Source organism: Pelodiscus sinensis, chromosome 1, assembly GCF_049634645.1.
Source record: "Pelodiscus sinensis isolate JC-2024 chromosome 1, ASM4963464v1, whole genome shotgun sequence".
NCBI lineage: Eukaryota > Metazoa > Chordata > Testudines > Trionychidae > Pelodiscus > Pelodiscus sinensis.
Genome location: NC_134711.1, coordinates 186,777,324 through 186,804,051, shown reverse-complemented (window position 1 = coordinate 186,804,051; position 26,728 = coordinate 186,777,324). Strand labels below are relative to the sequence as shown.

Below are 26,728 nucleotides of genomic sequence, written 5' to 3'. Positions count from 1 at the left end.
AGCTAGTGTGATAAACTGCTTTACAATGCTTTGTAAAAATCTCATCTGAATCCCTGAGTAGACATAATGTTCAAATACCATAGCACCTGCTGTTCCCAATTACTCCCGGGTAATGCAAAAAGAACTACATGCTATGTGCAAACTTCTACCATAACATTCCCAAAAGATAGTTGCATCGAATAAGAAATGATACATTCAATGTAACACCTTATTTTTAACACTTGTTTGTTTTAATGTTTAGGCTGGTTTTTACTTTAGATTCAAAATGTCAAGGGCTTGATTCTCATTTATATTAAGGTCCCTTTATACCACTCTGGCAGCGTACAGGAGCCTTAAAACCGGTACACACAGTTAAGGCTAAATTATCTTTCTGATCTATTCAGCAGTGACGTTTTTAATACCTTTCCCAGAACTGAAGAAAGAGCTCTGTGTAGCACGAAAACTTGTGTGTCTCACCCACTGAAGTTAGTCCAACAAAAGATATTATCTTACCTGCGTTGCCTCTCCAGTATCCTTGAACCAACAAGGTTTCAACACTGCATATAAAAATGGAAAGGAACACAGAATGAGGGGAACATCACCACACATACACTAACAGCAACAGAAATTTAAAGACCAGAAGATCAAAAGGGGCCACTATGTTCATCCTTTGCAGAGGCCATGTCATTGTTAGCAGAAGCTAGATTAAAGCATATCTTTTAGGAAGCTATCGAAACTTTTGTTTTAAAGACCCAGGAGATTGCGAGTCCACTGCCTCCCCTGATAAGCTGTTCCAGTGTTTAATTACTCTCACTGCTAGAAATTCCATCTTATTTCAAGGTTGAATTAGCCTAAATTCAACTTACAGGCACTGGCTCTTGTTATGCCTTTGTTTGAAAGATTAAAAGGCCCATCGGCATCTGATATCTGCAGCATGTGTAAATAACAATGCACAGTGATCAAGTCGCCTCTCAGCCTTCTTTGTCACCAACTGAATAGACTGAGCACCTTAAGCCTCACATCAAAAGGCTTGTTTTCCAGCCTCTAGGTCATTTTTGTGCACCTCCTTTGAACTCTCTTCAGCATTTCTACATCCTTCTTGAAGTGTGGACACTGCATTCTGGAACTGAACACAGGATTCTAGTAGCAGTCTCACCAAAGCTGTGTACTATGTACAAAGGCAAGGTCACTTGCCTACTTCTATTAGATATTTTCCTTTTTCTTCCTCTAAGGAATGCATTAGCCCTGTTAATCACAGCATAGTATGAAGAATTTATGCTGAGCTTGTTCTACAATGAACCTCCTAAGTTCTTTTCTGAGTTTCTGCTTTCCAGAACGGTCTCCCATCCTGTAGGCATAGCCTGATTTCTTTCCTCTCATATGTATTACCTTGCATTCAGCTCCACTGACACACATTTTGTAGGGTTGTGATAACAAGGCAATTCAGATTACTCTGTTACTTGGCCTCCTCATTTACTACCCCATCAATCTTCGTGTCACCTGCAAATTTAACCAACAAAAGATTTCATGTCATCATTTATATCGTTGATAAAAATATTGAATAGCATTGGACTAAGAACTTAACTCTGAGAGCCCCTTCTAGTAATGGCTTCGTTCACTTATGTTGCTCAGCACATATTGCTAGAAAATATAAATCTAAAATACATTATGGACAAATAGCTGGAGCACAAATTCCTGACAATGAAAACACCAAGAATTATTTGTTGGGTCTCTGAATGCAAACTGGTCTGTGACACTGGAAATAAATGAACAGAAAACAAATCACAAAATAGATACTGGCGCTAAATGCACTGTAATCATAGCAAGCTTACAGAAAATGATTAGTGACTGATACATGTTCAAATTACAAACAAAACTTGTTTCATTTAAGAGGAACAAAATGATCCCATATGGCAATGCCACATGCGCATGTATATAGAAGAAATATTTCTCAGTAGAATTTGAAATGATTAAACAGAAAGATCCATATATGCTTGAGCTGAAGATCAGTCTGTAAATATTGGTGATCAAATGAGTGTATAACTTGCCTCCTAAAAAATTTGATGACTTGATAAATGGACTGGGATCCTTTAAAACAGCCTATTGATCTGGATTCCTTTGTGCTGTCACAAATATATGCATCAAGCAAAATCACCCTAGAGTGACAAAGTAAAACCTGAACTCAGCCAAGGAGCAAAATTGGATGTTATTGAGCAAATGCAAATACCACTGACTTAGGCCGTGTTTACATGTCACATCCCTTACCACCTTATTATGTCAACCTAGCTTTTAAGGCCCAACTAACAGCATAGACATTGTAAAACAAACAAGTTTGTTAAGGATATATATACGAGCCACAGGATTTGAATGCAGCCACCAAACAGTAGCACTGCCTCATGAGAACAGCTGTGGTGGCCTTGTCTAGACTTCATAGTCCAAAACTATTTTCAGTTTTGGATGCAAAAGCTTGGACCAATCCAAAGTGCAGAAACTGTAAAGCTCTGCAGTTTCCACTTCCTTCTTAGTAGAGCTGTGTTAATCTGACTTGTATGCTCCTGTGACTCAGTGCCAATGTATTGCAACCCATAGCTTTGAGAATTTATACTTGAAGGAAATGACTGTTCATTATCTGCTGATTTGGGGCAAAATGAAGCACACCACAACGAGAGACTGTTAGAGTCTGCAGCAAGAAAAAAAAAGAACAGGGAAAATGCTGATCGGGGAGAATAAGATTAGTTACACATGACACAGCATGAGTAACAAAGGATTTTGATCAGAGCCTAGAAAGATGGCAATTCTACAAACAGATTTTAAAACAAGGAGGTCTTTCAGAGAGTCATGACTATGTCAGCATATTTAAGCCAATTCATCCCTAGTTTGTCCTAATCAAGTGTTCCGCTTGAAATGCAGCTAGAGAACAGGACAGAATGGCAGAGGGATAAGTAGCAAAAGAAATGCTTTGGGGAGTTTAAAACAAATATTTCAATAAAGTTCTGGTGTTTACAGGTTAACAAATACCCTGAAATCTCAATCATATCATATGCATTTGCCTTGGTGAGTTGCTGCAAAAGTGTCACACACTGGCCTGTGTTTCTAAGCATTGTGTAATAAACAACAGAAATACGTTCAGACTAAACAAGAAATGCTCGTCCACTCTACCATGCCCAGAAGGATTCTTAGAAATGTCCGATAAGTCCCCTTTTAGCCACAGCCAGGCAGAAACACTGCAGTTGAGAGTATGGGCCAGACCCCTGACTACAACTGAAACGGATGGAGCCCTATCCAAGGGAGTGGTGTACAAAGATAGCTTAAAGTTCAACTTTGCACTCACTTGATGCAGTGCTATGTAGCACTGGTCCTGTTGTGAGCTTGTGATGAGCAGCAGCGGTTAAAGGGGGCCACACGTTCAGTCAATAAGTGGCATACTTGAGGGACACCCTAGCCTAACCACCTTTTGACAGGTCATGTTCTATTTGCACTCCAGTGCTGACAGCAGGTGGGGCACAGCAGCTCCTACACCAATTCTATAGCACTACAAGATTAGGAAGGTGATCCTTCCTGGGCCAGTTAAGCCACTTTTAGGACCAGATTATACTGGTGACATGGTACGCAGCGTCTACTCCCCTCCAGAGGATCTGGTCCTCGTTGGTACAGTTCTGGGAAACAGGATATAATATATCCAGGTGCCTTAAAGGAGACTTCCACTTTGAAGGGAGAATATATACTCTGTCTTCCTTCCTCTCTCTAGCATGGACAAGTCGTCTGGTAGGAACTCAACTTGCCTAATGCAGACAGTTTGGGTTATTACTGATTAATATTGGCCAATAGGTCATAATTCAGATTTATATTAAAATGTCACCACTGATTGTAAATTATTTTACTGAGGAATTAGAGATGAGTTTTTACACTCCAAATATTTTTATTGTGAGTGAATATGAACCAAAACACCTATTTGGATGGGCTGTTTTCCACATAGGACTTGTGTAGATTTTTTTAGATCCAAAGAGCCTCAGATCTGTCTACAGAGGACCATGTTTAAAATATAATACTAGGTTGTTTAATTGCATTAGTGGGGACCTGGATTGTTTTTAAATAAAGGTTTAAAACTTCACTGTGGCTGTTCTTCTTTGTACAAGCCCAAGAAATGCTTTTGAAGGTTTAAACCCTTTGCCGCCTGGAGAAGGCAACTGTTTGATGACATAAAACATGGGCACTAATATTAATAACATACATGCATTACTATTTGACCATGGGAGAGGAGAAACTCTAGAAAACAGAATGGCAATTGTCCCCTTCCCCACCTCCAGTGAAAATGAAAATATGAAGATTGAAACAATAGCTATTATGAACATTTTTAACATGTCAAAATTAAAAGGCAAAAGAAGAGATTGCATGGCAAAGTTATATAGATATCTTCAAGTTCATATGGAGAATGATGCAAGCATTTTGTATTGGAACTCATTTATATTTCTGACACAAGGACAGCTTGAAACCAATATTTACAGAAGGATTTATAGATATGTAAACAAACATGCTCACTAGCTGTGGAAAATGTGTGTGAAAAGCAGTCAAATGTGCACATCAAATGTTATTTATATAGCAAATGAGGCTATTGGCTAGGCACATGTGGTAAAAGGCTGAGCCTGCTCTTAACTACCGCCCTGATGATTGAATGATTTAGCGTCTACTTCCATGCTAATCAGTTGTCATATTTCCCCTTATGATTGCCCTATCCTGACAAATGTGTGCCTTTGATATGGATATTAGTCATTCCAGCCCTCATAGCATCTCTCAGACTCTTCTCTTTTCAAATAAGCCTTGCTTGGCTTACAGTTTTCTGGCCAAATTTTTCTACTGAGCTTCAAAGAAATGATGTTTATGTTCTCAAATTACTTTTTAAGGGGATGGAGGTGAAAGGGGAGAGGAATCAGAATTGCTTGCAGCCAAGCTTCTCCAAAGGAAATAGAAATAGATTATAGAATTAGGCGGAAATAGATTATACTGTAGAGTTCCTGTGATGTGACCAAAGTTTATTTACTTGAAATACATTCCAAATAGAATTAGGGCTGAACTAGTTTCAATTTTAGATTGGCTCACCAGCATCTGTGAAAGGGATGGAATACAAAAGATGGACAGTCTTTGGTATTTCTTCTATTTCAATTCTAGGCGATCGTTTTTATTTTCTCGTGCTCTGTCCCCCTATACAGCTTTCATTATAGTACCTGAGACCCTCTCAAGAGAGAAAGCAATAACAGCATCTTTCACTTTCCTTGTTGGCATTTTTGTTTGTTTGGGGTAATTATTAAATACAGAAAATTAGAAATGTTGGTGTGTAGTGGACTGGGACAACCTACGTTTGGGTGGGGGGAAAGGAGTGGGAGTTGCACTTATTTCTGAATGCTTCAGGTTCACAGTCATTCTAATTTCAAGGTGTATTTTCTTTAAGGAGCTTCCTTAGCAGGTGGAAAGCACAAGTCTGTTTGGTTTAGGAGACTACTAAATTTAAATGGACACTTAACTACCAGTGTAACCAAAGTTTTCAAACCAAAGTAATGGCAAGAAAAATGGTAAGAAAAGACGACAAAAGGTTCATACAGAACTGAGCTGCTGATTATGAAAATATCGACCAATATTTTGCTGCGTACGTTTAATTGCCCTCCCTGGAATAAATCAGGAACAGCTTTTTGTTTAATAACTGCATCTTCTACATATTATTTGCAGCACCCGTTTTCCCTTCTCTTGTTCAATTCTGAGCTAGTATCCATTGCTTTAATCAGCAACACTCGTCTCACCAGTTAGCCACCCACTTCTAACAACTGCAGCAACAGGCATTGCACCTCTCTCCCAGTAATCCCACAAGCCATGGAAGCTCTCATGAAGCTATCCATGCAATTATAAAGTTCAGGCTTAAACAGATACTAATGTATCAAAGAAAAGCCCGGCAGAAGAATGAGACTTTTAAAGACCAACTTTGCGGAAAAGCAGCTCTCTACATCAAATGATATACATCAAATGAAAAATCTCACTCCCTTCAGACTAGGATATGTCCAGGCTGCACAGTTCCCAGCTTTCACTGTGTATTTCCCAGCAAAGCCAGTGTGTCAAAACAGACCTACTCACTTTCTCAGAGACTAATAGCAGAGTGATTGTAACAGCTATAAGTTACCCACACAGCTATTTCTCGGCACGCCTGCTTTATTGTTAAGGCAAAAAGCATTATGAAGAAATTGTTAGAGACAATAAAAGAATCTACATGTATGCTAATGAGTTTATCAGGCATCAGTCCATCTTAAGGGGTTCTCTATGGTTACAAGCTCATCACAGCTCAGAATATTCACATTGTTTCATGCAGCTCTAATAGTCCCAGTCTTCCAGTCCTCCCCTAAAGACAGCAGCCCTCTATGGACGAGGGGGTCCTGTCTGTCTGCTGCAGGGAAGGAGGACATGAGTCATCTTAAAATCTAGGCTTTGGGATAAGTGGGGTTTTTTTAATATTGGCCTCTGGAAAATCGAATTTGAACCTGTTATGAATGTTGCACCTACATGGGCCACACTGAGAATGCCAGAGTCAGGTCAGGGCAGGCTGCAAGAAATGAAGCCGATACTACCAAAACTGGTAGATTTCACTATAATTAGATTCATCAACCAGTATCAAAACTGTGCTCCTGTGTTACCACACTGGTTAACAAAAGAGCAAAACCACAGGCTGCTTTAGGCAGTCCAGCGTTTGGGTGCCATCTGGACAATTGGTCGTATATAGTGAGAAGTTATTAAAAAACCCTGTGATGGTTTGGGTGACAAAGATCTCTTTGAGAGGGTGACTTGATGGGCTGATCATACCACTGAACCCCCCCCCCCCCACCTGCCTTCTGGGGGACCCATCACCAGGGTCATCCCAAGGCAGGTGCAGGGCCTAGGGCAATCCACCCAGTGCCACAGACATTGGACCAATGGCAACTCCCCCACCACAGGCCTCACACCACCCCTGCTCAATTCCTTCCTCAAGCCCTACCCCTGCTCTGTCCTCAACCCGACTCTTTATCCCCTCCCCCAAGCAATGCAGCCCAGAGGATTATGGGGGTCAGTTGCAGCAGCACAGGGTTCACCTCCCTCCCCCACTCACTACATGAGTTGCAGCAGCCGGAGAGTGGCAGAGGAGGCTGCTGGGTCATCACCCTCCTGACTCGCTGCGCCCCACTTCTCCACAGCAGCAGGAACTGGAGTGACCTCTGCTTCCTTCCACCACTGAAAAGCTGAGTGGAGCAGGCCAGGAGAGGGCAGCATGATGGAGCAGAACAGGCTGCCAGGATGCTCCAGGTCTTGCAGCCCATGTGGTGAGTGACAGGGGAGGCAAATCCTGCTGCTGCTGCTGCTGCTGCTGCTGCTGCTGCTGCTGCTGCTGCTGCTGCTGCTGCTGCTGCTGCTGCACAAGGCCCCCATAATCCCATGGGTCCCTGCTGTTCATAGGATGGTTGGGGCAGCCACCGAGGGCCCACCAAAAGCATAAGGCCTGGGGAAGCTACCCCGCACCATCCTGTGGACGGGGTGGCTGTGCTCACCACACTGTCCTGCCGAGCCAGAAGTTCTGGTCTCCCCCAGAAATGCTCAGAGCTGGAGTGACAGCCCCCAGAAGAGTAACACACACACGGAGAACAGTTCCGCTTTGGGAAGACTCAGTCACAGGGACTTGACACAGCACCCAGGTGCACAGCTCCAGTGGGATCAAAACCCAAATAACCCCTTCTTACGCTGCATAAAAGTTTTACACAGAGCAAGTTTATATGTTCACTCCCTTTATCAATGATAGAGTTATGCACAGCTGCTGTTCCCCATGAAGTAACATTTATACTGGGTTTAATAATAAAGAAAAGTGATTCTATTAAGTATAAAAAGTAGCATTTAAGTGGTTGCAAGTGATAACAGACAGATCAAAGTAAGTTACTATGCAAAATAAAACAAAACATGGTATTGCTATCAGTGCTCCGTATCAGACACCGAGTGGACTGAGCAGGAGTTAAGCTCACTTAAACAGTGATTTTTCTGGTCCTTAATGGAAATCCAAAGAGCATGGCATTCCAGAGAGATCTTGGATCTTCGGTCACCTCCAACCCCACCTCATGGAACTTCAGCAGGGGCCAAGGAAAGATAGCATGATGACAATGTGCTCCTTTCTCTGCCCTTCAGAAGAGACTTGCTTGTCTCAGTCACCTCAGCTTTCAAGAGTAGAAGGGAGGATCTGTGCCAAAGTGCACACATCCGTCACACACTGCGAGGGCTTCTCCGCTCCTAACTCCCTGAGAATAAGTTAATTAGACATCTGGACTCAATGACCTCTCGAGGTCCCTTCTAGTTCTAGGAGTCTATAAATTAGTGAACATTTTCACCTGCAGATCAGAGACAGCTTTTCTGAGTCCTCCTGAGAAGCAATGCTGAAGAAACAAGCCCCTTTTGAATTTTTAGGACCTTTATAGCTATCTGCTAGCATAGATATTTATTATCCTTGTCTCTTTGATCTTTGACCAATTAAAATGGAGAGTGTGAATTGGAACAGCAGATTTTGGAAATGAGAGTTTTGTTCATTCTCATTTTGATCCTTTGCTTTTGGTTACATTGAAGTTTTTCCCTTTGGAGAACGTGGCTGTTATGAACAACTGGGATTTCAACTGGAACAGGATTTCAACCCCTCAATTTTTATTTAATTGAGCTTTATCTTTTAGATTCATTAGTTTATTCAACTGTTGGATGTTCAGATGTAAAACACTTAAATACTCTGCTATTCAGGTCTCTGAGAAATCATGCTGGTAAAAGAGGTCCAGTAGACAGATAAAGTTCTTTTAATTTTCCCTTTGGTCCTCAATTGTTTTCAGTTTTAATATTTCTTTTCTGATATACAATCCTATTAAACTGTATTAAAGCTGTCTGGAGAGGCTCACAACAATGAGTGACTACTGTGGGGACAGGGCAGACTCCACAAGCTGGTGGCATGTTCTATAATTAAGATTTCACCATGTCAGTGACAATTGTAAACTCCTTTATCACTTTGCCAATCTTACCATGGAGCCACAGAAAGTCCCCTTATGTCCTGTCTTGCCACCCAAACACTCTGGATTTTGTGATAGTCACTTAAACCAAATATCAGGTTGCTCCCAGTCCCAAGAGACCAGTCACTTAACCCATATCAATTGATAGTATAGATTTTACGCCAATTGTAAATTGCTGGTAGTCAATTGTGTACTAAACTAACTAAAAGTTTATTAGCTAAAGAAAGGAAATGAGAGTTACTGAGAGGTTGAAGCAGGTAAAATATATGCACAGTGGAGTCACAGTTTGTAATTCCAAATGGTGGCAATGATGGACAAAGTACCAGTTTCCCAGATCTTTTCAGAGTACACAGTTTGTCTCTGGGGATCTCTGCTCTGCATCTGGTACCCTTTTCTCTAAGAATCTAAACAGTCCAGAGATCCAGAATCATTCCTAGAATCCATTCATGTAGCAGCTTCTCACCGAAAACAAGCCTACAGGGTCACTACCCACAAGGACTTTTCCATTAACGACAGAGAGTGAGGAATCTATTTTGAGTCTTTGTCCTCCAATCATCACACACAAGGACCTCTTGCTTAGAAATTAATAGAAAAACACTGCATTTGCATTCCACAAGGCTTCTTTCTTCTTTGATAGGTTATTTAATAACAGGCGTAACCACAATGTTTGCTACTACTCTGTAACAAGATACAGATACGTGAAAACAATGCAAGTTACATCCCACTAGTTTCCATGAAGTTTAAACATCAAATACCCTCATATACATTTATTAATCCCCTTTGTCTATACTAATGCACAAGTAAATTGGCCTGAGGCTCTAACATGAGCAGGCCCCTGATCTGCCAGCATCAATTACAAAATACTTTTCTAATATCATTAGCTTCTCTCTAAAATCACAGGTCATTGTAGTAGTACTGTGGCAATAATTTTTCATTCCGAATTTAACAGAACAGTTACTATGAAGGCAAAAGTAACAGAAAACAGAGAAAAATCCTCAAGTCTAGCTATCAGGCATACTATAAATTGAAGATAAGAAATTCAACAAACAGAAAAGGACAAGGCTATGATTGCAGTTAATCCCATTGGACATTTGAAATATGTTAAAAGAGCACAGCTTTTTATGTACTCTTTTTGTATCCAAAGGGGCAGTTGCTAGCACTAGAAGAATCCCTTTATGGCACTGCTTCTGGGTTTCCTGATGCCACCACAGAAGAGTTCCCCAAAGGCTATAGCAAAGAAAAACTGCAGACTTACAATGAACCTCATAGAGTCAAAAATTATACAGTGGCATTTAAAAGACACGGAAGCAAACTGAGGATCAGCTTCACCAATACATTCTACACCATTCTGATACCACAAAGCATCCATAAACCCAGAGTACGGGCTGGTCACAATAGGTTTACAGCTGCATTGCATCACAGAAGAGGCGCAAAACAGCAAGAAAGTGCCAGTCAATCTGGATCTATGACAAACAGATATTAGAGTTTTGTGTTCATGGTATATGGATGGAGTTGTTTACATTCTGAGAATTATACACTGCTGAGGAGCCATGTCTGCAATTCCTACCAACATTAATAGGAGCTTGCATACATGGATGGTGGTTTGCATTTGTGATAAATATATAGATCTCTTCCAAATAACAAAATAGTTATCAAGTTCTTTCTTTTTAAATGAACAGGGCTAGCAAGAGCTCCAATGTGACAGTAATTGGGGGGCATAGCCATATTCCAAACTAATGTTTTCTAAATTGGCATGACCCAATGAAGCTAATTAAGTAGAGCGTTCACTATTTAATGTCAAAGTCCAAATAAGTTTTTCTGAGCATCTTTAGAAAAGTCCATGGTTCAGTTTATTTTTCAGCTGGAAAGGTCATTTCTTCAGCAGTCCGGCTGCTAAGCAACACATCTAATTTTTTTCTTAAGACCACCACTTTCACACAACTCCTGCTTTCCCCATCCTGCTGTGTTTTCTTATTGCAGGAGTGAGAGAAAGGTCTGTGTCTTCTGAGAGAGACCAGGCACTGTATTTTCCATTTTGACACTGGGTGCTTAAGAGGGAAACTAGGAACCCACTTCTAATGTTTTCTGAGCATCTCTGTTTGCTTACTATACCCCAACAACATCCAGAAACCTATATGCTAGCTGCTCCCATTTTCCATTCTCAAATTTAGCAGAGAATCTGCACCTTAGCTCTCAGAGTACACTGTAATTTTAGGACATCCCAGAGCAAGGCTTTTTTCCATACAGCTGCACTTGTTTAACTAAACACGTAATGCTGAACACATTGTGATGAACTGGTGCAAAACAGTGTGGCTACTGAATTCAGTTTAAACCTGACTTATATGGATTTAGTTCAATTTGATAAGGAATAGATTTAAGATAAAAGTCAGTATAAAACAGAATTAAGTGACATTAAAAATGTATTCTTTTGTGAAGTATTGCAAAAAGTTTAATTCAATTTTTTTCTTTAATTTTAACTTTTTTAAACTTAAAATGATGCAATTCTGAATATAGACAAGGCCTAAGAAAACTTTTTCCTTCCCATCATTTTCAAGAGAATCATCAATCTCTAGAGCTGGTATAAAAAACAAAAATAAAAATAAAATCTCAAAACTTTACCAAGGTATTCCCCAAAAAAATGGCCAAATTTTACCCCAAAATAATGGTACGGATAAAAAAAGTCTAATGGAATTTGTAAATCAGAAAGTAGAAGTCAGTTTTTAATATTTCAATAACCATCCACTAAAGGCCCCAACTTGGCAAAGCACTGAAGCATATCTTAAGAATCACACATTCAAATTAAACTGCCAGCACACTCTGCTGGGGCCTGATTCTCAGCCCTTTCCAGTTTCCTGGGAAGCTTGTGATGGTTCATATTTCCATTTCTTTCTATGCTGACCTTACTACATCCTGCAGGCTCTTCCGTGACACTGCTTAAGAGCTGAGATGACAGCCTCTGACCAGAATAATGTTGTCACTCACACTACTTCTATCTCTTTCTGGAGCTATGTCTTCACTACAAACAACTATGTGGGACATTTTTTACATCAAGATTGTGACTTTGACATAAAATCCTAGTGAAGACAACACAGGTAGTTTACTACCTTGATGTAGCTAGCGGAGGTCAATGTATACCCCTCCCTAAAATCTGGGGTAGTCCTTGATTAAGCTAGTCAAAATCAAAACCACCTGTGCTTTCTCCTCCACTAGGAGTGTGTGTGAGTGAGAAAGTGAGTGTAAGTGAGAGTGTGTGAAAGTGTGTGTGTGTGCGCATGAGAGAGAGAGAGAGAGAGAGAGAGAGTAAGCAAAACAAAAGGATCTGATCTTTGAAGGATCAGAAACTGCACTTTATGCAAAATTAAGCTAATAAGGGAAAATACAGAAAATTCTAAACTTTACAGAAAGGAAAACTAAGACACAGAGAGGTTAAGTGACTTGTCCAAAGCCACACAGAAAGTCTGCAGAGCTAGAATAGAACCTAACTCACCTGACTCATGGCACAAGCCCTTCCTTCTCTACATCCTTGCCCACTAAATTACATATTAACTGCCTTCCTCCCACCCCCAAGTTAAAAATAGTTCTCTGTAACTTCGGACATTCAAGCAAAATATATGAAATAATAGTAATGTGTACATTTTTCAATGAACAGTCTTTGTCTGATCAAAGAGCATTTGACAACCCCGGAAAAGCTTGACATATATATGCAAAGTAACAGTGAATAAAGTGGGCGTTTGGTCTGTCTAGATAGTTATAATGTGGGCTTCATAGGTGCACTGAAGTGTTCAATTCTCTAAGATTTAGAAGAAAGAGCAACACTTCAAATAAACATATTAGATAACCATACCAAAATTTAAGTACAGCTAAAGTCATTCATCTTTAAGTTATATTCAGATACCCATTTTGGTGGATACTGATAACGGAATCACATGCTTTCAAATTACATTAATTATATTTAAATTTTCAGTCATACTTGAAATACTTGGTCTGGAAACAGACACTACATTTTTAACCTTTGTCATCATGCTGAGCATCCAGAGAGGCCTAGGATGACATCTCAAGCAGTCCGGCAGTATTCCAGCCACACTGTTCTACAAACTGCAGTTGGAGACTGTAAGGTTTAAATGTGGTTGTAACAGTGTAATAAACCACATGGATTCAAACTCCATTAAGTCATTTAAAACCCTGTAATGGAGCTGTCTTTAGCCCAAGTCAGCCTGGATGCTTGTTTTGTCTTTTACACCAGTGCAAAATGCTGAGAACATATCACTCCCACTTAGCACAGGCATAAATGACTTCCCCCTCCACCCCCTGAGGGTGAGGCATGGAGAATCAAGCCCAGAATCTCTGCCTGAACACAAGCTGTCAGTCTGAATTATAACCATAGTGTACATTATGGACTTAATCCAAAACCCATTGAAGTCCATGGAAAAACTCATTAACTCTAAAGGACTTTGGATCAGGCCCTAAAATAATAAAAGTAATTTGTATGGTTTTTCCAGTCACCTCACAAAACAAGCAATTAAGACACTAATTATAATACTAATTAATTACAGCGGATTAAAAGCAAGTACAAGATTTACAAGGAAGTCAAGGGACTGATACTGGAAGCTTTGTCTAAGAAAAAGGATTTTGACTCTTTTTTAAAAAGGGCATAATCTTTATTGGGGAGTCAATCTGCTATGCAGGAAACTTTCCCTGTAGCCTTTTCTGTAGTATAGCTTCCTTGCTTTACACATGTAGATGTAAAAACAACCAGTGTAGAATTATACCAAAATAAATCTGTAATATTACATCACATGAGGATGTGTTAATGGTGGATATAAATACTGCTATGTAATTACTTGATCAGACTGCAAAAATAATCCTCTTCTTTACTTACTGCCATCCCCCACAACCTACCAACCACATATTGCATGTTGTTGTTTAGTGTTTAATCTATTAGGAAAAAGAAACAGAGCCAAATTTATACCTGGGTGCAATTCCTTTGAACAGAACTATGGTGGGTTCATTACCAATTTCTGTTAATGAAATCATTAAAAAGATGAAAGAACTATGGAAGAAGCCTATGGATTCCTGTAAACACACAAAGCTCTCAGTTACAAAAAATTAAGAGAAGCAGATCTAAGTCTAAGATCAACCTATCAAGGTTTCTATAAGGTCATATCATCACAATATTTAAGTAACTTTAAGCCAATCAGGAATATCTGTGGGAAAAATTAACAGCAGAATATCACTCCAACAGGAAACCTCAAGGAGTTCCATTCAAATTTTTCCATAGGAGCTGAGGTGTCCCATCTTGTTTCTTCTATAGTGGGGAGATAAAATATGTTGGCTACCAGGATCTGTAGCCTGGATATCCTGAGATGCACACAGTTCTGGGAATAGGACCCAAGCCATTGCTGCTCTGTACAGGGTGACCACTCCTCCTTTGTTTTCACTTTCCCCTGCTTAGCCTTTTCCCCCAGAGGCATGGCTGGACCAATTAACCTGACAATTTCAGTACAAAGATGTTGATTTTAAGTAGTCTGAGGAATGGTGCAGTTTGTGGACCACACCAGCCCAATTGGGGCACTGCTGAAAAGACAGCAGGTTTCAGAGACATTTGTATTATGTGGACTTAGTTGAATATATAGCAAAGAATAAACAATAATTAATACTATCTTGAATTTTCTACCCAAATATTTCAATGTCAGGCTCAGCAGGTGATTTGTGGATACTTTCTTGGGCCAATGCCAATTTTTAGCTGCATGTGATGCATATGATGCAACACTCTATTAACATACATTAATGTATGGAGGTCAGACTACAGGATCATAATAGTCCCTTCTGGCCTTAAAAATCTATTTTAAAATGTCAGGATGCAATATCAGAATGTCATTTTTTTGGACCTAAGAGAACCAGTTGCAAAGCTGTATGTAGACAGCTTGATGCGTACAGGTTGATGTGAACAGAATTGAAAATAGATTTGTGTGGTTGAGGTGAGGTTAAAAGACTGTTTCACAGACTGGAGGAATATTGCATAGTGTGTTGATGGGAAATTTAACATAGTTTATCATTTATTTGCTATTCAATGGCAACATATACCTCATTAATGAACGGTAAAGGTACATCTAGTGTATATTTTATTAAAAATTAAAACCAAACCCAAACAAAAGCGTTCAAAACGTTGTAGAATGTACAGCTAGGTAAGTGTTAGGACTCATTTGGTTTGTAGCATGTGCTATTGATTCTTCAGGGCTCAATACTTTGGTAAGTATTCAAAAAGATGACCAGCTTAGGAGCTTGGGGACAAAGAGTTTTGAAAGCAGAATAAGGCAGAAACACAACTATCTTATACAAGACTAAAAGCAAAGACAATACTAAAAACTTAAAAAACAACAAATGGTCTGGTAGCGCTTTATAGACTAACAAAACATGTAAATGGTGGTATGAGCTTTCATGAGCACAGCCCACTTCTTCAGATGCCAATATTGGCAGCCACCGGTTCTCTCAAGCCCAGCCTTGTTGTTTAGGCCTTGTCTTTATCACCGAGAGATTGATACTCGGAAGACTAATGTTCTAGGGTTCAATTTTGCAGTTTTAGTAAAGACCCTCTAAATCAACGCTGATAGTGCCCCCTCAATCCCAGTATTGCACGGTACTCCACTGGGTCGTGAGGAGTAAGGGAAGTCAACGCGAGAGTTTTCCCCTCAACCTCCTGCAGCAGGGACACAGAGCTAAGTGTATGTCAACTCCAGCTACGCTATTCACATAGCTGGAGGTGCATATCTTAGCTTGACTTTCTCCACCAGTGTAGATGTGGCCTGAAGGGTATCACTGTTGTAAATTCAGTACAAATGGAGATTGTCCAGATTCTCCATGATACTCACGGTGGCTATGTCTAGACTCATGACTTCTTGTGCAAGAAAAACCCTCTTGCGCAATGCCCTTATTCCTGAAAATAATCAGCGTACCGGCATTGCGCAAGAGGGTTTTTCTTGCGCAAGAAGGGGTAGTGTAGACAGCTCCTTCTGGCGCAAGAGCCTCTTCTGCAAAAATGGTGGCTCATTAGGTATGAGGCTTGGCAATATTCCACTCAGCCTCATTTGCATATTTTTCATGCAAGAAGCCACAAGTATGGACATAGCCTTTGTGTTATTTTGCCAGTTCAGAGGATCCGTGAAGCTAGTGGAACTGGTTGCTCAGATATTCCCCTAGCGCAGGAAACTTCCTGGGTGGTGAAGAGCCAGCGCAATGGCTCTAAACCATCTCCTCTCACGAGCAACAGCAGAAGAGTATGGCAGAGGGAAAGGAGCATAGTTACAGTGCTTCAATACTGACTATTCCAAGCTGGTATGGATCTGTGGGACCATTGACAGATCGGCCTAGGGTCATGACATAACACTGAGGCTGCTTTATTTTAGGCCCCAGTATCAGGAAGTTGTGACTTTTAGTGGGTCCTGTGCTAAGCATAGCTCTGCCAAATCTGAGAGTTAGGGCCATTGTCAATAACTATAAATGTGCTAAGTATGAGCCAAATTTTCTGCTGGAGTAAATGGACATAGGTTCATTGACCTCAGTGGAGCTTTACCTATGTACACACCAGCTTAGAATCTGGACTTCTGCATCTAATCATGTTACAAACAGGGGGAGCCAAAGGACCATTCGTAAAATATTTTGACAATTTAAAAAAAAAAATGGGTTACAATTTAATGATTCTAACTTTCACCTTATTTGATGGGAGCTCTTAAAGCAGTCACAGAAATTCAAACTGTGAGAGTGAGTCTGGGAAAGGAATACTCCACTGACTTCAGAAGGAAAATGAAGTATGTTCCCAATTTAGCTGCATTTCCAACACACTTCAGAAGGAGAACCACCATACTGGGGAATATGTGCTAGTGTGATATGTTAGAAGACTGTATTTGCATTCAGGCCCATCGACCAGGGAAGGATGGCACAGGGGGCAATGCCCTGGGGTCTGACAATTCAAAGGGGCCTATAGTTCCTTGTCACCGCTGTTGTTACAGCAGCAGAAGCTAGATCCCCTGGCCCTTTCGCTGCTGGAGCACTGCGTTGTGCACTCCAAACAGCGCTAAGGGCTGGAAGGGTGGGCACTGTGCTCCGGTCAGTGTTCCCTCTAAGCTGAGAGGCAGCACAGCTTTACAGGTGATTAATCAGCCCCACCCAGTCAAAGGCTCAGAGCTCTGTGCAGAGATGACTGATTAATCACCTGTGAAGTTCAGCAACCACTCAACTTAGAGGGAACACCGGCTCCAGGTGGCTACAAGGGCCTGGTATCCCAACCCTGCCTCTTCTGCCTGAGGCTCCGTCCCTTCCAGGAGCACACAGCTGCCTCTCCCTCTTTGCCAAGGGACTCAAAGAGGCTGTTGGTTCCCCTGTTGGCATTCCTTTTTTAGACAGGCATGTTCTGGAGCTAAATCCAAATTCATGCTGCTGAAACCTTTATGCATCGTGATTCCATCATATAATACTCCTGGGGGAATTCTGCAACTGTTGCATTTGGAGCCATAGTAAAATTGTAGAATTCCCCCAGGACTGCTGTAATCTGCATATGCCCCATATTTCACAAATAGATATTTTAGAAATGTTTGAGAGCTTTGAAAAAATTTACTTGTTAAAAATCATACTGTCAAATGTCCAGTATCCCACAGTCTACCTGGGTTAGAAACAACAGTTATCTCCATTAGAAATGCAAGATTTTCCATTTCCCAGTAGCATAAGACAACCATTTCTTTCGCAGCTTGTTCATAATATATTGGCCCACTATTAAAGACCAATTACTATCAACCTGATACTTCAGATCAGGGTAATTTAGGGAGGCAATTACTTATTTGGGGGCTAAGAAAAAATATTTTACAGGTTTAAAAAATGGAAGAAAAATGGCTCAATGGTTTTCAGAATGTTAGAAAATGTTTTTATGGGCAGCTTAGAAGTGAGAAGGTGAAAGGTGCACAAAAAATGCAGTTTATTACATAGATCCCAATAAATACCTTATATACAGTATGTACTGAATAGATGACAATGTGGTGAAAAAGATTAATCGCGTGAGTTTGAAAGAGCCCATTACTAATCAAAGATGACGTCATGGATCAGTTAGGCAGAATATCCCAAACAAGTGCTGATAAAATCTTTGCAACACACAGCAATACCATGTATTTTCTATACGCTATATATGTGATTACATTGAAACTATTTTAATAACATTTTATAAAGTAAAATAATTGTTACTGGGTCAGTTGGTATATCCTTCTACTTGTAAAATCAGATACCTTAATTGTCATGGATCCATATATGTGGGGTTAGAGGGAACCATAAAAGCAACTAGAATGTAAAATATATCTTCTTTACCTAAAAATGTGACCTTTAAAGCCCAATAGCACATGATGCCACAAGTCCAGAAGTGAGTGCTGGGTCCCACTGGGGAGCTGAGAATTTCCCCTTCTCCATGATTTAAAATATCTGTTTCTAGTCCTGGACGGGGGAGCAAAATATTTTCAATAACAATTGGCACAAGCACAAGATGGAATCTTGCCTGTCCTGTGTCGTAGGCAGAAGTAACATATTTGTGTGCACACAAGCGCAGATAGCACCTCATATGCAGAGAGAGGTGGAAGAACATCTTTCCATCACTTCTTCTCTAATTCATCATAGTGGCTATCTGAAACCACTGGGCAGTTGAAAACACTAGTGGTCTCAGAGCCTCTGGGTTACAAAATTTAGCCCCCTTTTCTTCAATGAGACTCTCCACAGAACTAAGATTGTGTCCCTGTGCATCAAATAGCAGGATTGGGTCTTACATTATAAATTCCTTGGGGCATGGATTGTGTGTGTCTTATGTTCTATACAATTCTGAGCATGCATCAGTGCCCAACAAATACTACAGGGTAGAACCTCTCGAGTTCAGCCCCTTGGAACTTGACTGATGCTGAACCATAGAAGAGCAATATTGCCTAGCAACATTACCAACACTTCCACTGCTTACTGGGCTCTTAGAAGACATTTAGGGGTAAATTAGAGCTAAATGGCAACACAGAACACTGAGAGCCACGGCTGGCAGTTGTAAACACACTTTACGAGACCACGGGAAACTTGACCACACTCATGATAAGTGGACATCCAGCTAACTAAAACCGTGCAAGACCATGGATGTTACCAAACCAGAAAGAGACAGACTAGCGAGGTTCAACCTGCAGTACAGTTCATTGGGGCCAATGCCATATGTGTCCAGCATGTGGAACCCGCGCTGACTTTCAGTGGAGTTCCACACATGAAGAACTTATGCAGTGAGCAAATTATTTCTGGTCAAAAGGGGGCTCAAAAGCAACAACACACATTTAGTGTTTTCAATTTTCAGGTCTGAAAAGAGATCAAACTATTTATTTCAATATTTTGTGAAGAATAATTCCTTCTCTGGTCTCTGAAACCAGGCATGGTAAATCCCATCCCACTTGTTCAACTAGTGAAAGCATACATCTTTTGTGGAGTTTGTCATTTACTATAATGGAAAATCCATCTGTGGATGAAAGAAATTCACCAGGGACAGATCATTCAAGCTGCACAACTCTTGTGACTTTGGAAATGGTCTACACATGCCCTAGCAGCCCACTCATACAGAACATGTTGCAGGGCCTGGGCCTAGGTCATATAGTGGTAACTTGTGGTCCCAGCCACCGCTCTTGTTCCAACAGCATTGCCATTGCAAATTCAGAGATTGAGAACACTACTGTAAAAGGCATTTACTTACTAAAACCTGGAAAAAAAATTTCCATGAGGGATCAACTTTATTTTACTTCTTTATATTGGTTTATCCCCATAAATGTTGCTTAAGTTCAAAAACAGGGATGTTTTATGGTATTTTTTTACAGAACAAAAATATGCTGAAGGTGAACTGTGAAATTTCAAGGGCACTGATTCACTCTGTAGGCTACTTCCCAGTGGGCACTTGGTTAAATGAAAATGGATTTCTGAGATTTAAGAAGTAGTTGCCAAGAATGTGCAATAAGGGACTAAGCCACAGCCCACTGAAGTCCGTGGAAAGGTTCCTACTGACTTCAAAGAGTTTTGGATTGAGACCTAACAACATTTTTCATGGGGGCTTCATTTCCCTAGACAGAATTATATAAGATCTTATTCAGACCAAAGGAAGCAAGGAACACTGTGTCCATTTCAATACACCTTTCATTTTTATTATACTGTTTTTCCCTAAAAAAGTCATTACATACAAACAGAGGCAGCCCGTCCATATAGGCGAACTAGGCAGTCACCTATGGCAGCAAGTTAAATGGGGCGCCAAATGGTGGCGCAATATCATTGAGGGGTTTGGAGGTGAGGGTGCCAATTGCATGGTTCACCTAGGGCACCAGTTGCTGGCAGCTAATCTAGGGCCACCTCTGCATACAAATCATTACTCTTGAAAAAACACTAATGGCCACACTATGAAAACTGCTGCAAACCCAGCTGCTAAATTTGAACCTGCAATTTTGCACGCACAGCCATTGGCAGCAACAATTTTGAGTGAGACATAAACAAAATGCAAGGGCCCAGTCCAAAGCCTTTGGACTCCAACAGGCTTTGGATCAGACCCTGGATGTCCAGCTCCCTGACACGCAGATATACATTTTATTTACACCCAAAAGACATTTGAATGCAAGATTATGGATGCAAATGTAGGCCCTCCTGGAGCAAAGTCTGTAAGCACATACCAAACATAGCCCCTGACTAAAACCTAAGTTGCACTGAAGTGATGTATAGTGTAGACATAACTGCTAATACAGTACTCAGGCTAACAGAAGGGATATTTGCACGTGCATTTAATTCAATAAAACTCCAGATCTCATAGGCCTGATTTCCCACCCCCTCACACTTATGTACTCATTTACATCTCTGCAAAGGAAATATAAAATTTGGTGTAAACTACTGCTTTTCTGATTTAGTAGCATTTTATATCCATTTTGCAATCACTTTGCACAAGTCAATAAGCACACACAAGCCAACAGAAAATGAGGCCCTAAATCTATTGTTGATGGTGAGTTTAATAACATCAGCCCAGCATTTCTGGAAAAGAACATTCCATGTATTGGAAATACAATAAATTTTAAAGAGAGAGCATTTTTCCCCTCCTACATCATATCTACCTTCATCATCTGACACCTTTATAATCAGGTCAACTTCAATGATAAAATCTCCTCTACTTACTTAAAAGAAATTATATTTTCAATATAATTGAAAATACATTATTTTCAAGTAAAGTTACCATTTTCCAATACGTGGAACAGCACGTGGGTGTTAGTGACATTATAAGCACATGGTAGTGAAAAAAGATTCCTCCACGGCTGGGCCAACTGCTAGTTTACTCATGCACCTGTATGAATCAGGACAAGCTTTAGTTAAAGAAATCTGTACACAAACCTGTGGAGTCTGCCTCAGTGGTCTATTCCTGATCCTAGCTAGGAATAAACAAAAATCCATTTCTCTACACACGCCTCAGCTCAGATGATAGGGGACCCATAGCTGAACCACACTCACTTTTGATTTTAAAAAATCACCTTCCACAACCCTTCACACTCCTGCAGAATCAAACTATCCCTTGGCTTTGTCCATGTGCAAAGATTTCTGGCCCTAGCCACACAGGATAGAGTCTGAGCCATGAACAAGGCCTACTGTTATCATGAAGTTTTGATGGGGCCACTCCACTGTCTGAATGAAAGCTGTTCATACTAATGACAACAAAGTATGTGAATCTGCTCAGTAAGACATGGTCACAGAAGTAACCCACAGCAAGCCTGATTGATGCCAGTCACATACAGAGATTCTTATATGCAACACAGAAAAAAAAACATTTGAAATAATTTCTAAGAGGGCTTGTGTGAATAATTTCTACCATTCTCACCTACTTAATTTCACCTTAAGCTTTGAATCTGAAGCCATCCCAACATTCAAACTGAAAGTCAAGTTTGGCCTTCTCTTATGCTGGCCCCATGTGTAATCACAGATTTCACAGGGCCACGATTCAGCTCAGATTCACAAAGTACTTGCTGATGCAGTTCTAACTTTCAAGTTTGACATTAAACCCCAAACCAGGAGACTTCTGTGACACTTTCAGGTTTCATTCCATGCAATTCCTCACAGCTCTTCTAATAACCATCCAATCAGCACACCTCTAATCTGCCAAATCTGATCTCTCTCAAACTCATCTTCATAGCTGCTCCTGGGGGGAAGGATAGCTCAGTGGTTTGAGCATTGGCCTGCTAAACCCAGGGTTGTGAGCTCAGTCCTTGAGGAGGCCATTTAGGGATCTGGGGCAAAAATCTATCAGGGATGGTACTTGGTCCTGCTGTGAAGGCAGGGTACTGGACTCAATGACCTTTCAAGGTCCCTTCCAGCTCTAGTAGATAGGCATCTCCATTCATTTCATGTTCAGCAAGCCATGTCAGTATTTACACAAGCCCAGTGGCTCCAACTGGACTTCCCATGTGCTTTTATGTGAGGGTGGAGCGGGAATTCAGTTTTTAAAAGATCCACTTAAGTGGTGCACAAACGTAGCCCTTCAGCTATAGCTCTTTTTTTTTAAAACGCTGCTGCTTCTAAACCTGTCACAGCCCTTTAATCAATGATAGCCTTATATTCAACTCCAGATAATGCAGAATACTGTGCAAGTTCAACTTGTAAGCATTTGCCACCATCTAAAGAGAGAGAGACAGAGAGAGAAACAATGCATAGAGTCCTCCACTGTCCCTTCATAGGAGAGATCAGCTAGCCCATATTTCTCCCCAGATTTACAGCCTCTCCACACAGGCCTGGTGTTCTTTCCACAGCTTGTTCACCTGTAACCTGTTGCATGATTCAGCATTTGAGAACATGTTACCTATGCAGGGAAGAGAATGGCTCAGGACATTGATAACGCATATTCATCTTGACTGGGATTGAGATAGTGCTCTGTTCCCAGAGCTATGATAGTGCAACATTCAAATATTCAAAGAGCTTATATTCATTTATGAAAGTGTGCTCCATTGCTGACAGGCCTATGTGCATGCTGAAAGTTATGTCTTCCATTGTCCTTCAATAGTGCTGCATTTAAATATCAGCATCTGGGGGGGAATAAACATGGTATTTTGAGTTGCCATGAAACTCTGATTCCAAGCAACAAATACACTTACAAAACTTTGAAAAAGTAAGCATGGCGAGGTCTCCATCATGTAAGTAGGGACATATCTACTCCAGGGCTGGGCCCATCCAGCACCCCAGTTTCCCTTCACGTAACATCTCTGTTCACACTGATTGACCTCCATAGTGCTCTTACACAGGAGCTTTCAGTATACTGCAACATATCAAATAAAATCTTAAACCAATACAAGCAGTCTTCAGTCTTCAGTCATTTTTTGAGGAGTAACGTTAGTTCGAACCAAGGGGTTTGGTTCAAACTAACGCGTCCCGGTGTGCACTTTCACTTTCGAAACAGCTATTGAGCAGAGTAACGCGCCAGTGAGATCATGCTAATGAAGCGTGGAATATTTAAATCCCCGCTTCATTAGCAATTTTGGTCACCTACATTTGCATCCCTAGTTCAAACTAGGGAGCACGTACCCTATGTGTAAACGTACCCTATGTGATTAGTTATGAAATTACTCCTCTATTTGTGTTCAAGTGGGTAACATTTATTTCACCTTGCTGTTCAGGGCAAAATCAGAACTGTAAGTGTATGATTTTTAGGCAAGTAAACTGTACCTCCAAAATTATTTGAACTTCTTAATACTTATAGGAACATTTGTAAGACTAAAGAGGTTGGTCTGTACAAGTGAGAGAGCCATCATTTATTAAGGCTTTTCTCTCAGCCAAAATTTCACAGAGGTGACCGTTAAGGTTCACAGAACTATTGAAAAAATTACTGCAACTTTTTCCAAAATGAAACATTCCAGTAATTTTCTGTATTGCCAAGACTTTTCTCAAATTTTGCAGTTACAGTGCAAATATTTCCAAGAAATCAAGTCTAAACACTTCCCTGTTGCTTGAGAGCAAAGCAGTTTTTTAATTGTTGGTTGGTTTCATCTCAGCACACCACATTTCATGGTAATTTGTTTTTTGATTTCATCATATGATTATAATAACCCATCATTTCCCACTTACTTTCTTATAACAATGTCTTAACTGTCCTAGTGCCTCTCTGAAATCTGGTAATTGTCTTTTCTCTCCTGACAGTTAAATTCCCCACATATAACAGTGATTGTTATCAGATGAAAATTATCAACTGTCCTTCTGAACTATTTGGACTCTCCCTAGCATATGTGTTATTTTGGGAACACCTGAATCACAAAATCAAACATTAAGACAGTCTTTGTGTATATGACTGACCTTAGAACAGCATCTGATGCTCCAGACATTACTCAGGGAAGATTCCCATTAAGTCAATGGTGGAAGTATCAAAATAATTATTCAAATGAAAGGAGTATTCAAGTATGCAGATAAAAGAGAGCATCATGCCGTAATACAGCACTATCACAGCAAAAATATTTTTTTACCACTCTCTGAAGCACTGTAAGACACAAATTCCCTTCCACCTGGGTTTCCGGAGTCTGTGAGATACAAACTGTGACTCTAGACACTGACGTGACATATTATTCTACCATGTTATTACATCTTCATTGACTTCCATTTCCAGTAAAAACAGAATAAAATGCAATTACAAAAATGAAATATAGAAAACAAATATGGAGACTAATGAATGTTCATATTCTATGCACAGCACATCTCCAAGTTTAGTAGTAGTATTTAAAATAGTGTACCACACCCAGCAAACATCTAAACCCTCTGCAACTGAGACTTTCTGCATTTCACACATTGCCTTCCAGTGCTTACGTGCACGCTGGGAATTAGCAAATACATTTCCCCTCTTTTCTCTTTAAAAAAAAGTAATTAATCCTTCCCTCCTCCCCCTTCTCAGATGTACTGACACCAGAACAGATCAGAGATTAGCCACTCAGAAATTTCACCACAGGAAGTTAACCAGCTTCCTCCAACATCACAGCCGAGATCCTCTTCTTGGCACTGCTGAGGTGGTAGGGGACAGGGGGGAGGAGGAGAAGCAGCTGTATCTATCTGCCAGCCATAGCTGTAGTATCTGAGAACTTCCCAGATTTAATTGGACTGGCAAAGCAAGATCTCTAGTGGCCTGCATAGAGCCTTCTACTCTTATTATTCCTTTGCTCATTACAGAGAGCCGTGCTTGGAGTAGCGTTTTCCTAGGACCTTTATGTTTTAGATTGTAATAACATTTCCAAAGCCTCATCAAACACACACAACCCTGAGGGGCTGTGACTCACCAGCTGAGAAATACTGCTGTAGTGACATCTCGACTGGGCTGCTATAATTGTCTTGATGGAGCATTTCTATATTACACACCACACAAGCTCCAGCTAGTCCAGGCTGAGGGTCTGATCCTGATCTCCCAGTTTTACACCTCAGTGGAATTACTGTGTAAATCCTGAGCAATTCAAGAAAATGGGAAGAGATAGTTCAGATTTACACTGGTGCTAACTGAGGGTATGTCTACACTACCCCGCTAGTTCGAACTAGCGGGGTAATGTAGGCATACCGCACTTGCAAATGAAGCCCGGGATTTGAATTTCCCGGGCTTCATTTGCATAAGCGGGGAGCCGCCATTTTTAAATCCCCGCTGGTTCGAACCCCGTGTAGCGCGGCTACACGGGGCTCGAACTAGGTAGTTCGGAATAGGAACCCTAGTCCGAACTACCTAGTTCGAGCCCCGTGTAGCTGCGTTACACGGGGATCGAACCAGCGGGGATTTAAAAATGGCGGCTCCCCGCTTATGCAAATGAAGCCCGGGAAATTCAAATCCCGGGCTTCATTTGCAAGTGCGGTATGCCTACATTACCCCGCTTGTTCGAACTAGCGGGGTAGTGTAGACATACCCTGACAGAAGAATTCGGCCTCACATAATGCTTTTAAATCAACAGTTTAGTCCCACATCACTTAAAACAGTGCTTAAATAACTCACATGTAACACTCAAAACAGATCTCATTAGTCAGTACAGACTGTTTTCATTTTTTCCCCCGTTTTACCTCTGAGATTTGGGACTTGTTCCAGTTTATACATCCAGTGACAGGATATCATCATTGTGAAAGATGGGCAATCTCATCCAAAGTATATATCAATAAATGGCTGCAAATTAGCAATGGTCTGGCAGCTGTCATAACAACTCAAAGGAGGAAGCCGTGTAATTGGTCTGTGTGTCCATAAGGAGAATGTGGTCTGGAGTTAGTTTGCTGAAGTGTTCATGTCTATAGGAGAGCTGGAAAAAAATCAAAGGAACACTCAACTAAACACTCAACTAAAAAAAAAAAAAAAGGAGGGGTGTGTTTTACCACTTCTGGCAAGATTTCTTAATTCAGTACTATGTTCAAATGTGATTCACCACAAACATTTCATCATTCTTGTGGTCAGCTTCTGTACAGACATTTCTAAAGTATCCTTCATACTAGCACACGAGCATCGGATTCAAGATATATAATTTGATTGCTGGGTTAATTGTATACACACTGTTAAATCTTATTGTTGCCATACTTTATGCTTAGAAGAACATCATCTCATGACTGGTATGGGGGGAGTGAACTGACACATAGAAATAAAACTATGGGTTACATAATGAATGAAGAACTAATAGCCTATTTGTAAATGCCAGCCCCATATGCCA

At 40.6% G+C, this 26,728-nt stretch overlaps 1 protein-coding gene and 1 long non-coding RNA gene across 2 annotated transcripts in view; one reads left to right on the top strand and one right to left on the bottom strand.

Moving 5' to 3' along the window:
• Positions 1 to 26,728, top strand: part of KCNJ6 (potassium inwardly rectifying channel subfamily J member 6) — a 61,550-nt gene that overhangs the window by 1,314 nt on the left and 33,508 nt on the right. The window lies entirely within an intron of this gene.
• On the bottom strand, positions 492 to 26,320 carry LOC142821103 (uncharacterized). Its single transcript, XR_012898095.1, has 3 exons — positions 26,097 to 26,320; positions 1,369 to 1,479; positions 492 to 536 (listed from the first exon to the last, which is right to left on the bottom strand). It is a non-coding gene; the product is annotated as an uncharacterized LOC142821103 (long non-coding RNA).